Here is a 14168-nt window from a genome sequence, read left to right on the forward strand (position 1 = left end):
CCACACAATTGATGTTGGAAGGTCGACACAAGATAGTGGTGTTTCAATTGAAGTCGATACTATTTATCAATCTAATGCTAATGACAAGCCACATACAGTAGGAAGATTATCATACTATGGGGTTATTCGAAATATTATTTTGCTAGATTACTATTCTTTTAAAGTGCCTGTTTTTAGATGTGATTGGGCCAATCCTGGAACTGGTATCAAAATTGAAGATGGTTTTACACTGGTCAACTTACATCAAGGACTAAAAACTTTTGAAAGTGATCCTTTCATTTTAGCATCACAAGCAAAGCAAGTATTCTATTCTAGGGATAATGATGAATCAAATTGGTATGTGTTGCTAAAAGTGTCACCTCGAGGTATTCATAGCATGAATGTGATTGAAGAAGATGCTTGTACGTCATCAACACCTCTTGATGTGTCCCAACTTGAGATTAACATTACTGAGAAAGAACCGTACACAAGGAATGAGTGTGAGGGAATTGATGTGATTGAGACATGATGGACATTTTCAACTATATATTTTATAGTTATTTATTTTGATTGATACATGTTCTTATCAATAATTGCATAACTCTTTATTTAGTGTTTCAATATATTTGTCTTCTTATTTATTTTCAGCAATGCATCATGTCATATTACATGTTTGACCAGGTCATTACATAGCTTTCAAAAGATGAGTAAAATGGTTAAAAAACATGGCAAAGGATCTGTAGCTAAAATTCAAGTGATATTATTCTATTTTAAATCTTGGTTTATTTTACTAAAGACATTTCAATATCTCTTTTTGCTATTTTACAGGAAAATATAACTAATAAGTCATCGAGAATGGACTCTAACAATTCACCCAATTCATCAGAAGATTTGCATGGTAGAGAACCAATTGTTGATGAGAAAATTGATAAGAAAAAAGGACGGGGTGCGTCAAAGTTGAAAATGGTTAGTGGCCAAGACAAATGCAAAGAGCTGGAGCGTAATGAGTTTGGACAGCCGATTGGAGATAATTCAGTGAAGTACGCTTCTTTCCTAGGTTGCATGATAAAAGAATTTGTGCCATATACATTAGATGGATGGAGTGATATTGATGAAGAAGTGAAAGATAGGATGTGGAGTTGTCTCCAGGTATATTTAGTTACTTAATTTTTCATTTCCATTTTTATAACAAAATGTAGACATATTTTGTGATATTGACTTATAAAGTTGAGGATTGGGAAAAGAAATCAATTTTTCAAAAGTTAGCTAAATTGTGGCGCGATAGAAAATTCAAGTTGCAAATACTTGTACGAGAAGCTAATACAAGTAGAGTGGCTTCACGAGATCTCAGTTTGTTGAAGCCTGAATTTATGGACCAAAATCAGTGGGACTTGTTTGTACATAGGACATTGTCATCTACCTTTCAAGTAAGTATTTATTCACTTAGACCATGAGTTGGATGAGAATGCACTGAATTTATTTAATGCTATGGTTGGGTAAGAGACTACTAAGTTTTAATATGTAGGAGAGTTTGATTATGCGATTTTGACTAATCATAGGAAAAGAGTGCAAGATTTAGAGCAATGAGGGAAAAACAAGACCACATTCACACAATGAGTCGGAGGGGTTATGCTCGTTTGACTCACATTATGGTAATTATTTTTAATTTATTATAATTTAAGTAATAATTAATGATATATTCATCTTTTAAGTTATGCTGTCACGCCCCAGAGGAGTCTCTGTCCGAAGAAATTTCGGCAGCATCTCCCCTATACGGCGGACAATATGAAACTTTCTACATATCACATATACATCAGCCACAGGCGGCTGGAATGATAACAAAAATAAAAAAAACAAACACCACGCAGTTTATAAAGATATTCAGCCTCTGGCTGTCACAACCACGCAGTTAATAATAGTAATCAATAAAAATATGACTCTGACTCGAAATCCACCCTACTCCACTACACTCGTAAAGCTCAAATCCAACGAACTCACCTCTTCTGCCGTCCAGGCAGGCACGTAGTAGAATGGAATCCAATATCATATCAAAAATCCATCAAAAGGCATCACTCCATACAATATCCATAGGAAAAATCCAAAGACAATACTAAAACAAAGTCTGATATAGAAAAAGACCAAAATAAAATAAATAACGAACTAATAGAGAACTAGCTCTACGTGCAGATGGGGGGTCAGCGACTGGAACTGCTCCTCAACCTGAAAATATCAACAATGGAGGCGGGTGAGTCCAACACTCAGCAGTACAACTGATATGCATAATAAAACAAATAACAGAAAACACTAATCATACAGTCTCCTGAATACGAGAAGGAATAAATGCAATTGAAACGAAATCAGGAGATAACTGACTGATCAACGTACAAAGGTAAAAGTCGTCAGATCAAAATCATATAATCTGTATGCATGTCAATCAAATGCATCCATACAAATGCAGCATATAAGTGCAGCAATCACAACAATAAAATGAAATAAATGCATATGGTGACCGTGTACTCTGACATCACTGCTTATGACAGTGACTGAGTGGACGGAATGCTGTCGGAGTACTCCTGTCCTCTGGCCCCAAATCATAAATGGGGGAGCTCAATGCTCTCATCTCCCGGTACATAACGACGGGGAGGAAAAATCTCTGTCGGCTACCATGCTGAGTCTCCTGACCAACGGAGCCAAACAGAGTCCACCATCTGCCGGCTACCACGCTGCTACCCTAAATGCCAACGGAGCCAAACAGAGCGGAACTGACTGCCGGCTACCACGCTGAGTCACCTGACCAACGGAGCCAAACAGCAGAACCGCCACACTCCAGCCAGATATACAACTAATCCATGGGTGGTGTGTGCAGTACATGTAACTGGCGATGGGCTCAACCAAAGTGAAGCCAACAATCGCACAACATGCAAACATGATGCATGATACTAAGCATGGCAATCTCATGAATAGCATAGCAAGATCCATACATAAATAAAAGGTGTACCACAAGTCAATATATCAGATGGAAGGTACACAAATAGATAGGGTATCATATAAACCCTAGGTCCTGAACCTGATGTATCACATGGTTAGGTCACTACCGAAAGCATGTATGGTCAGATAAATAATAACATGCAGTGCATAATAAATAAACAAACAACATGTAACATATCATGTAGTGACCAACCGAATCAAATGGAAACACAATTCTTGCTATATGTTAAACACTTTATCATGCATATCAAAAGACATAAGTCAAAGTACCCGCCTCCAATAGAAAGGATCCAATCTGGTCCAAATCCGACGTCGAGATGCTCGTCTCGCGTCAAAGTCCTGTGTTATCAAACAAAAGGTCTAGTTTAGCTAATTCTACCATACAACAACTAGCCAAACTAAATTCTAATCCAATTAAGAAGTTCTAAATTGGATCCATCTAATCAACCCAACACAATTAACGAACCCTAATTAAATAAAATCAGTGGGTTCACAAGGGTTAGTTCCTTAACCCTAATCATCCTAGCATAAGGATTAAACCTAACAAACGGAATATCACTCACCTGAGTTGAATGCCTCAGTCGAATATCACAACCACTAGTTTGTACTGATATCAAAGGGTTGCTGGCTGGAATTTCTGCCGTTAAGGGTTGTTAGCTGCTGGAACAAAACAAACCAAATCAACAATTCATCTTACAACCTAATCTTACCTCACTGTTAGCCATCGGATCAAGCAGGAGGTCACTGATGTGATCGAGCGGCGCCCATCAGAAGCAAGGCAAATCACAGCACTTGCCACGTTTGTTCAAATCAGATCGGAGAAGAAGAATAGGACACTCGACGGCTAGGTCAAGTATGGGTTGGATCAGCAGCCGGAAAAGGGCAAGAAGGCCTCGCGACTGCTGGGATGACGGAGTCGGTGGCATCAGGAACAAGCGACGCAAGAGGAACTAGGGCACAGAGAGAGGAAAGACTTGAGCACTCCCGAGATGGTCAGCGCCGTGCTGGCGTTTTGTGCAACGGCGACACGCTGCAGATCTAGGGCACCGCAGAGTGAAGAAAAGGGGAAAAGGGTCGGCGTGTCGCGTGCTCCAGGAGGAGAGGGAGTCGACCGGCTCTTGCTCCGGTGTTGGCGAGGAGGCGATGAGGCAGAGGGGAAGAAGGATTCGGCCGGCGCGGGGGGCTCGCGGTTAGGGCTCGGAGGAGATGGCGTCGGGCGAGAAATGGGATGCGGCTCGGGTGCGCGAGTGAGAAAAGAAACGGCGAGGAAATAAAGAAAAATATAAAGAAAAAGAAAAAGGAAAGGAAAAAAAAAAGAAAATAAATCTTTTCCTCGTTAAAACAGGGTTACCTAAACAGGCCTTTCCCGGACCCTATTTTTGTCCCCGTTAACTTGTCCATACGAGCTCCGAAAAATTCCCGAAAAATTTCTAAAAATTCCGGAAAATTCCCTTATCATTTTCGGTATTTTACATTCTCCCCCACAAATAAAAATTTGGTCCCCAAATTTCGTTATCTACCATCAGCAAGTACTAACAACAGATATAAAGTATAAATGCTGAACGGTAAACAAATCATATACCTCAAGTGAAAAGGTGGGGATATCGAGCTCGGATCGTATCCTCGAGCTCCCAAGTAACCTCCTCATTCGAATGATGTTGCCATCCGACTTTAACCAGCCGGATAGTCTTGTTCCGCAACTGACGCTCCTTCCGGTCGAGAATCCGTACCGGAACCTCCTCATAAGTAATGTCAGGCTGAACTGGAACTGGAATATCTATCAGCACATGCGTCGGATCAGGTATGTATCTCCTCAGCATAGATACGTGAAATACATCGTGGACGCCTGACAGGGACGGTGGTAGTGCCAGTCGGTAAGCTACTGCTCCGATCCTCTCCAAAATCTCGAAAGGGCCAATGTACCGCGGAGCTAGCTTACCTCTGAGGCCAAATCTCTTCACCCCTTTCGTGGGTGAAACTCGCAGAAATACCTGGTCGCAAATGGAGAACTCTAAGGGTCTCCGACTCCGGTCAGCATAACACTTCTGGCAGTCTTATGCTTCTGACATCCTCTGTCCGATAATATGGACCAACTCTGCCTCATGCTGAGCTCTATGAGGTCCCAACAACTGGGCCTCAGGGATTCTCGTCCTGATCGACAACTGAGCAATTATGGTAACAAGAATACCCTGCTCTGTCCGTCCCTGCTCCTCAAGGTCTAACTCAGAGAAACCCTGAATCAAATCTGTGACCACAACTCGGTGGCAAGCTAAAGTCCCTCTGGACTTCTGGCTAAGTGCATCGACAACCACATTAGCTTTTCCCAAGTGATAGCTAATGGTACAATCATAATCCTTCAGAAATTCCATCTATCTCCTCGGTCGAAGATTAAATTCCTTCTGAGTGAACAGATATTTGAGACTCTGATGGTCAGTGAGAATCTCAATGTAATATTATGCAGGTAATGCCGCCAAATCCTTAGGGCAAACATAATAGCGGCCAACTTCAGATCATGAACTGGGTATTTCTTCTCATGCTCCATCAACTATCGATAAGCATATACGAACGCTCTACCGTGCTACCTCAGAACAGCACCCATACCCTGTAGAGACGCGTCGGTGTAGAGAACAAATTCGTCCTCTTTCGAAGGTAAAAACCAAAAATCAAAGGCGACACTAATCTCCGCTTCAGCTCTTAGAAGCTGGTCTTGCAATCCTCAGTCCAAGTAAACTTCACGCCTTTCATGGTCACGCGTGAAAGTAGCATAGCTATGCGGAAGAAACCCTCGACGAAAGGTCTGTAATATCCTGCGAGTCACAAAAGACTGCGGATCTCCTACACTGATTTCGGCTGCTCCAAACGGTAACAACCTCTATCTCCTGTGGAACCACGGTACACTCCTACTGGTGACCGTGTGTCCCAAACATCATAACAAAAGACAATCCAAACCAGCACTACCGATAATCACATATAGATGTTCTCGTCGAATCATCTCTAGATCTATGCAAAGGTAGTGTACGTGACTCACCTCGGATCCGTAATAGATCACATCATCGTCCACAAAGATAATGGAAACCTATCCAAACATCCTCGACATATCAGGATCATCGAGTCCCTGAAAACATCTAAGGCACTGTAAGCCTATATGGCAAAAAAATCAAGACACATAATGTCCGTATCACAGACATTCCTATCCATAAGATCTCCAATAATAAATCGAAAAATCTGATCATCAATAACATAAATCACCAAAGAATAAATCCTCCAGAGTGAGAGCAACGCTCCATCACAGGAAACACCACATATGTGGGAGCAACGCTCTACCACAAGAAATCCTCAACATGTGGGAGCAACACTCCACCACAAATAATTTGAAATATGTATCTGCAATAAATATAGGAGCAATGCTCCGCTACCAGCAATCCGTGATATGTGGGAGCAACGCTCCACCACAAAACAATACCCAAGTACCCCAAGGCACCTAACTATCCAGCTAGAGACTGTACAAGATCTCTCTACCACAATTCGTTGTGGTTAGTCTAGGATATAACAACCTAGTAACTAATCAAATCCATCATCAACTCTATCAGCATCCTAGTGGGTCATCCACTGATAGGAAAATTAGTTGATGAGTTAATTCAACAAATGACATAATGCAGTCACTCCACATTCTGCATTCAGTATAAGTAGAATCATCATACTGCTACCAATGTATACACCTAGCACACATGCTCACACAACATATGTATGATCAACAAAATCCTCCAATTATTATACACCAAACATACTCACACCTCAGGTATATTTAGTATGATACCTCCAACAATACATACCGAACACGTGTGCAAAATCAATGTAGGTAAAATCAATAATACACCTCAAACAACACCCACATGACATATCTTCACCTATGCCCAGAGTATAACCAACATATACTTCCAATAAAGCATACTAAACTCAGGTGCACTCACAAATCAAACATATCAAAAAGTTACCTCAGATACCACACCAAACACATATGTACATATCCCAACTCAGATTAAATCGACAAAATACCTCCATCAAAACACCACCGATGTACTTATACTACATCTCGGATTTAATCATCAAGATATCTTCAATAATACATCCAGATACATACACCGAACTACATATCTATAATCCACTAGGAACCTTCAAACCATATCAGAACATGGTTACATATACTACTTGCAAATGGACAGTCTACCACAGGACTCCTACAACACATAACAATCATAATATACATCCAATATAGACATGCAAAATCAGCATACCAACTCAATCAAAGAGACCAACCTTATGCTACCAACACCCATGGGTTACGGTATATCTAAACAAAATTCATGCATATGAATCAAGCATGAATACACCAATCAAAAACAACCCTAAATCAAACAGCCTAATCATCCAGTAACAACCCTGCTATAGGTTCAAAGGAACTAGTATCGGACAAGAAAGATATACACACCATGGTATAACGTTGCAAGTCAATGTCATACACTACCAAGATTATATCTAATGGGGAAAATTTTATCATCATAAATCCAAATGTACTCTTCCAGTATACACTAGTAACAATTGTATCCCATAAGTGTTAAGCAATTAGCTCTACACTTCCTTACATCAGCGGGGTCACATATCCCAAGCACCCTCTAAGTTAACCCACCAGGTATATACAATCCACGGTCAAAATCTTCATGGAATAGGATACATCGATCCTTTATAACTTATCCAAGCTGATAATGATATATGGATAAATCAGTCATTTTCACGTCAGTACAAAACATGTACTCAAATGTGCTCTAGATACATAACTAAGCACAAATAACCTAAAGGTTCGAACCTCTAAAAATAGAGTATGGTAATCCTCTACTGATCAACCAACAAAACTAAATCATTCATCTACTAACTAATCAAGAATACCTTAATCCACCACAAGCAACTAAGGTATATCAGACCACAACTACCCAACTCGACAAACATAAATCAGTCTTCTACTGACCGATTTAACAAGAGTAAATCAATATTTACTGACGAAAATTAACTAAGATAAAATGGTATACAACGTTGTCAAATAACTAAATCAGTTCATGGGTCAATTCAACACTAATTACATCAACTCAAACTAGAAAATGTCAACCCACATAATATCCTATTTATAAATGTGTACGACCCAAAAGACAAAAGTCAGAATTCAAGAACATCAAAACACCCTCATTTTTTTATCCTCAAAAATATCAGCCCAAACCATATCAGGTGAATAAGTCTCTACTCCCCATAAGAGCATATTAACATTCAAAACATCGATCATTATTTATCCACATAGTCCAATATTAGAGGAAGCATATCAATTTTTTTTTATCATCCTGTTAACTAACCACAACTTACCCGATTCACTAAAATTTCATGGGCACACTCAACCGTAAACTCTCTAGCACCCAATTTATAATCTGAGCACCAACTATAATCATCAAACCTGTAAATATCATACATGGCACTCATTATGTCACCATCAACGACATCCCAAATATAAATCATCAAAATAGTTATCCACTAATAGATCATCAAAACAAATATCTAGTAATTGATCATCAGACAACCACATAACATTTATCCTCATAAATCATTAGAAATCAACATATCACAATACCTGATCTCACCATATCTCTCAACCTCAAACCATTCTCAACAATGATCAAACATGATAACCCCCAATGACCAATTCCCATTGTATCAGGTACCCTAATATCCAAAAGGTATGAGTATAAAAACTCTACTGGCTAAGTCAACAGGAGTCTGTAGGTAACATCCACTACCCAGCTAACAAAAGCAGAGGCTGGTATGTGCCTCCATCTCCTACGAGTAGTAACAGAAACTAAAACTACTGATGATATGATATGAAAAATCATCAGAGACTATAATACTTGATCTCTATTAAGGTCGACCATGCTCAATGGCTAACCCATCACATGAAATATGGCTACAACAACCAGACAAGTACTAAAGATAAAGTGCTAATACATGTCAAACTACCATAAAATAAACATCATACCTATATGCCGTCTAGAGATGTTCCGTCGCTGTCCAGTCCCCAACATGGCCTCAGAATTCCGTACGAGAAAAACAAACACTGGAAATCCATATAAATCCAAAACGGACGTCCATAACATATACATAATGAAGAAATCCATACAAACCGAAATAGACATCCAAAAATCCAGAACACCAAAAGCAGGTATCCATAACCTGCTCTGATACCAATAAATTGGTATCAGATAAATCTCGAAAATCCAAAATACAAAAATCCAACAAGTACCGCCAAACTTTGGCGCTCTGATACCATATCAATTGGTATCAGGTTATACCAACTATGCAAAATACGAAAACAAAGATCGTAAAAATCCAAAACACACAACAAGTATCGTATACCTGCTCTGATACCACTTAAATTATCACGCCCCAGAGGAGTCTCTGTCCGAAGAAATTTCGGCAGCATCTCCCCTGTACGGCAGACAATATGAAACTTTCTACATATCACATATACATCAGCCACAGGCGGCTGGAATGATAACAAAAATAAAAAAAACAAACACCACGCAGTTTATAAAGATATTCAGCCTCTGGCTGTCACAACCACACAGTTAATAATAGTAATCAATATCAATAGGACTCTGACTCGAAATCCACCCTACTCCACTACACTCGTAAAGCTCAAAACCAACGAACTCACCTCTTCTGCCGTCCAGGCAGGCACGTAGTAGAATGGAATCCAATATCATATCAAAAATCCATCAAAAGGCATCACTCCATACAATATCCATAGGAAAAATCCAAAGACAATACTAAAACAAAGTCTGATATAGAAAAAGACCAAAATAAAACAAATAACGAACTAATAGAGAACTAGCTCTACGTGCAGATGGGGGGTCAGCGACTGGAACTGCTCCGGACAGCCTCAACCTGAAAATATCAACAATGGAGGCGAGGTGAGTCCAACACTCAGCAGGTACAACTGATATGCATAATAAAACAAATAACAGACAACACTAATCATGCGTACAGTCTCCTGAATACGAGAAGGAATAAATGCAACTGAAACGAAAATCAGGAGATAACTGTACTAACCGGGATCAAGGTACAAAGGTAACAGGTCGTCAGACCGAAGAAATCATAATCCTGTATGCATGTCAATCAAATGCATCCATACAAATGCAGCATATAAGTGCAGCAATCACAACAATAAAATGAAATAAATGCATATGGTGACCGTGCACTTTGACATCACTGCTCATGACAATGACTGAGTGGACGGAATGCTGTCGGAGTACTCCTGTCCTCTGGCCCCAAATCATAAATGGGGGAGCTCAATGCTCTCATCTCCCGGTACATAACGACGGGGAGGAATCTCTGCCTACTACAACGTTGCGTCTCACTAACCCATGAGTCCACCAATGAAGCCCTTGACAAAGCACCTGCTGCAACACACCCTCCCCACGCTGAGTCACCTGACCAACGGAGCCAAACAGCAAAACCGCCACACTCCAGCCAGATATACAACTAATCCATGGGTGGTGTGTGCAGTACATGTAACTGGCGATGGGCTCAACCAAAGTGAAGCCGACAATCGCACAGCATGCAAACATGATGCATGATACTAAGCATGGCAATCTCATGAATAGCATAGCAAGATCCATACATAAATAAAAGGTGTACCACAAGTCAATGTATCAGATGGAAGGTACACAAACAGATAGGGTATCATATAAACCCTAGGTCCTGAACCTGATGTATCACATGGTTGGGTCACTACCGAAAGCATGTATGGTCAGATAAATAATAACATGCAGTGCATAATAAATAAACAAACAACATGTAACAGATCATGTAGTGACCAACCGAATCAAATGGAAACACAATTCTTGCTATATGTTAAACACTTTATCATGCATATCAAAAGACATAAGTCAAAGTACCCGCCTCCAATAGAAAGGATCCAATCTGGTCCAAATCCGACGTCGAGATGCTCGTCTCGCGTCAAAGTCCTGTGTTATCAAACAAAAGGTCTAGTTTAGCTAATTCTACCATACAACAACTAGCCAAACTAAATTCTAATCCAATTAAGAAGTTCTAAATTGGATCCAACTAATCAACCCAACACAATTAACGAACCCTAATTAAATAAAATCAGTGGGTTCACAAGGGTTAGTTCCTTAACCCTAATCATCCTAGCATAAGGATTAAACCTAACAAACGGAATATCACTCACCTGAGTTGAATGCCTCAGTCGAATATCACAACCACTAGTTTGTACTGATATCAAAGGGTTGCTGGCTGGAATTTCTGCCGTTAAGGGTTGTTAGCTGCTGGAACAAAACAAACCAAATCAACAATTCATCTTACAACCTAATCTTACCTCACTGTTAACCATCGGATCAAGCAGGAGGTCACTGATGTGATCGAGCGGCGCCCATCAGAAGCAAGGCAAATCACAGCACTTGCCACGTTTGTTCAGATCAGATCGGAGAAGAAGAATAGGACACTCGACGGCTAGGTCAAGTCTGGGTTGGATCAGCAGCCGGAAAAGGGCAAGAAGGCCTCGCGACTGCTGGGATGACGGCGTCGGTGGCATCAGGAACAAGCGACGCAAGAGGAACTAGGGCACAGAGAGAGGAAAGACTTGAGCACTCCCGAGATGGTCAGCGCCGTGCTGGCGTTTTGTGCAATGGCGACACGCTGCAGATCTAGGGCACCGCAGAGTGAAGAAAAGGGGAAAAGGGTCGGCGTGTCGCGTGCTCCAGGAGGAGAGGGAGTCGACCGGCTCTTGCTCCGGTGTTGGCGAGGAGGCGATGAGGCAGAGGGGAAGAAGGATTCGGCCGGCGCGGGGGGCTCGCGGTTAGGGCTCGGAGGAGATGGCGTCGGGCGAGAAATGGGATGCGGCTCGGGTGCGCGAGTGAGAAAAGAAACGGCGAGGAAATAAAGAAAAATATAAAGAAAAAGAAAAAGAAAAGAAAAAGAAAAAGAAAATAAATCTTTTCCTCATTAAAACAGGGTAACCTAAACAGGCCTTTCCCGGACCCTGTTTTTGTCCCCGTTAACTTGTCCATACGAGCTCCGAAAAATTCCTGAAAAATTTCTAAAAATTCCGGAAAATTCCCTTATCATTTTCGGTATTTTACATATGCTATAATGATTTTGTATATATTTTAATATTTAAGGAAAAGACAAGTTCGATAGATACAAAAATTACGAGATCGCAAGTTTGGATTGAAGGTCACAAGAAAAAAAATAGGGAGCCCAGTACTCAAGCCGTTGGAGAGAAAATGATAAGCATGTTCATTCATTTTAGATTTCTTTGCCATTTTATTCCACTGATATGGTTTTTCATAAGCATTTATACTTAAGATCTCCATTTATACTCTTATCTATGTCTATGTAGAAAGACTTTTATCATGTTGAGCAAGTATTCCATTATTAGCCTCAAAACCCAGTGATAGGGGCAAAACTGTAGTAGGATGGACATGTGGCAACAGAATATTAGCTGACTTATTCTATGGTGCAACTGATTCAGATGTCAGTAGACTGCTGTTTAGATTAAACCCAAATAGCTTATAACCACTAGTTTCTTGGGGCTTGGTTACATCATGTTGTGACAGTATCATATGTTGAGGCTTGATGACCCTAGGTAGAAGCCAGTTATTAACTTGAGAATTAGGCAATAAACTTCCTAGCCAGTTAGATGAATATTGATCACCAACAAAATGATGTTCGAAAAATCCACCCTACATGCCATATCTGGAAATTCCAGTTTTCTGGTAGGACACTTCAACAACTTGTGCACTTGCCTTCAAATTACATTCAAGCATATTAAAATATGAATTTGGAGTCATCAAAGATTTTGCTGCTTGGAGTCCACTCTGCTAAAGTGATTTCAAGTGAGGGTTCCATATTTGCTGGAAACTGACAAGGCTACAGTGGAAATGGAGTGCATGGAAGAAGGATATCTTGCCAAGATCATGGAGATGGGTCCAAAGAGATAAAAGTAGGTGAGGTAATTACATATGCATTCATCTTTTACCCACCCAATACCATTCTCTTGCTCTTCCTTTTAGTTCATGAGGTTTTTATTTTCATTAGCTTTGGAGGGAAATTTCCTATTCATCTTTTGTCTTGATTTTGTGATACTTGTTCCTGTTACTACTTTCAGCACCTATATGTAACAGGTTTTGTTGAATTAAGAAACCCTTGGGCCTGTGATGGATGTCTTTATTGTTATTTTTGTACTGAATCTTAATAAACATTGTGGATATCAGGATATGTTGAATATTCTTACTAATAATTCATTTAGAGATCACTTTTTTGTTTTTGAGCGTGTGATCTCATGATTCACCTGTTACATCACAATTGGATCATGCAGGAAAAGTGCATTGTCCTCTAACTGATAGTTCTCAAATATCACCAATTTACCAAATTCCCGAATCTTTTTTTATATTATTTGCTTTCCACAGCCACTAGGAGATTATTGATGTTGATTGAGTTCTTAAATTTTTTTTCAGATGATAATGAAGTTTTTGAATAAAATAAAAACTCCTCCTGCATAACTTGCTAAGTTAGAAAAACCTTCACTATATTATGAATTATGTTCGGCTGATCCCTTTAAGCTAGGGGTGTTCATTATTCGGGTCAATCCATTAACCCGTCCGATCCAAATAACATTCGGGTTATTTGGTTTGGTTAAATGAAATTCGGGTCGGTTGAATGAATTGACCCAAAATATTAATTGGGTTAATGGTTTGGTTTTGGATTTAACTCCCCACCCGAATAACCCGGCCGAAATTCAAATAAGGAATTAATATTTATTTTTTATTTTTTTAGTATAATCTTTGGAACGTGTAAGTTTTTTTCTTATATTGAATGAAACTATTTTATCAAATTTGGAGCTTATTTATTTATAAATGTAAATTATTAAGAGTTTATTTATTTGAAGAAGTTTGAAAATTTGAAATGAAAAGAAAATTGGGTTAATTGGTACCCGAACCGAATAATCCGAATTAGTTTCGGGTAATTCGGTTTGGTTTATAACTAATTCTTGGTTGGATTTAGAAAATTATAAAATCTGAATAACCCAAACTGAATAACCCAAATAATCCGAACCGAACCAAATGAACACCCCTACTTTAAGC

The 14168-nt window shown here is 39.7% G+C and overlaps 1 long non-coding RNA gene across 1 annotated transcript; it reads left to right on the forward strand.

Moving 5' to 3' along the window:
• The first annotated feature begins 1382 nt into the window (after positions 1–1382).
• On the forward strand, positions 1383–12260 carry LOC121970837. The gene is made up of 3 exons (XR_006109024.1): positions 1383–1406; positions 1539–1631; positions 12204–12260. It is a non-coding gene; the product is annotated as an uncharacterized LOC121970837 (long non-coding RNA).
• Positions 12261–14168: the final 1908 nt, after the last annotated feature.

The sequence above is a fragment of the Zingiber officinale genome, chromosome 1B (genome assembly GCF_018446385.1).
Source record: "Zingiber officinale cultivar Zhangliang chromosome 1B, Zo_v1.1, whole genome shotgun sequence".
In the NCBI taxonomy this organism is placed as follows: Eukaryota; Viridiplantae; Streptophyta; class Magnoliopsida; order Zingiberales; family Zingiberaceae; genus Zingiber; species Zingiber officinale.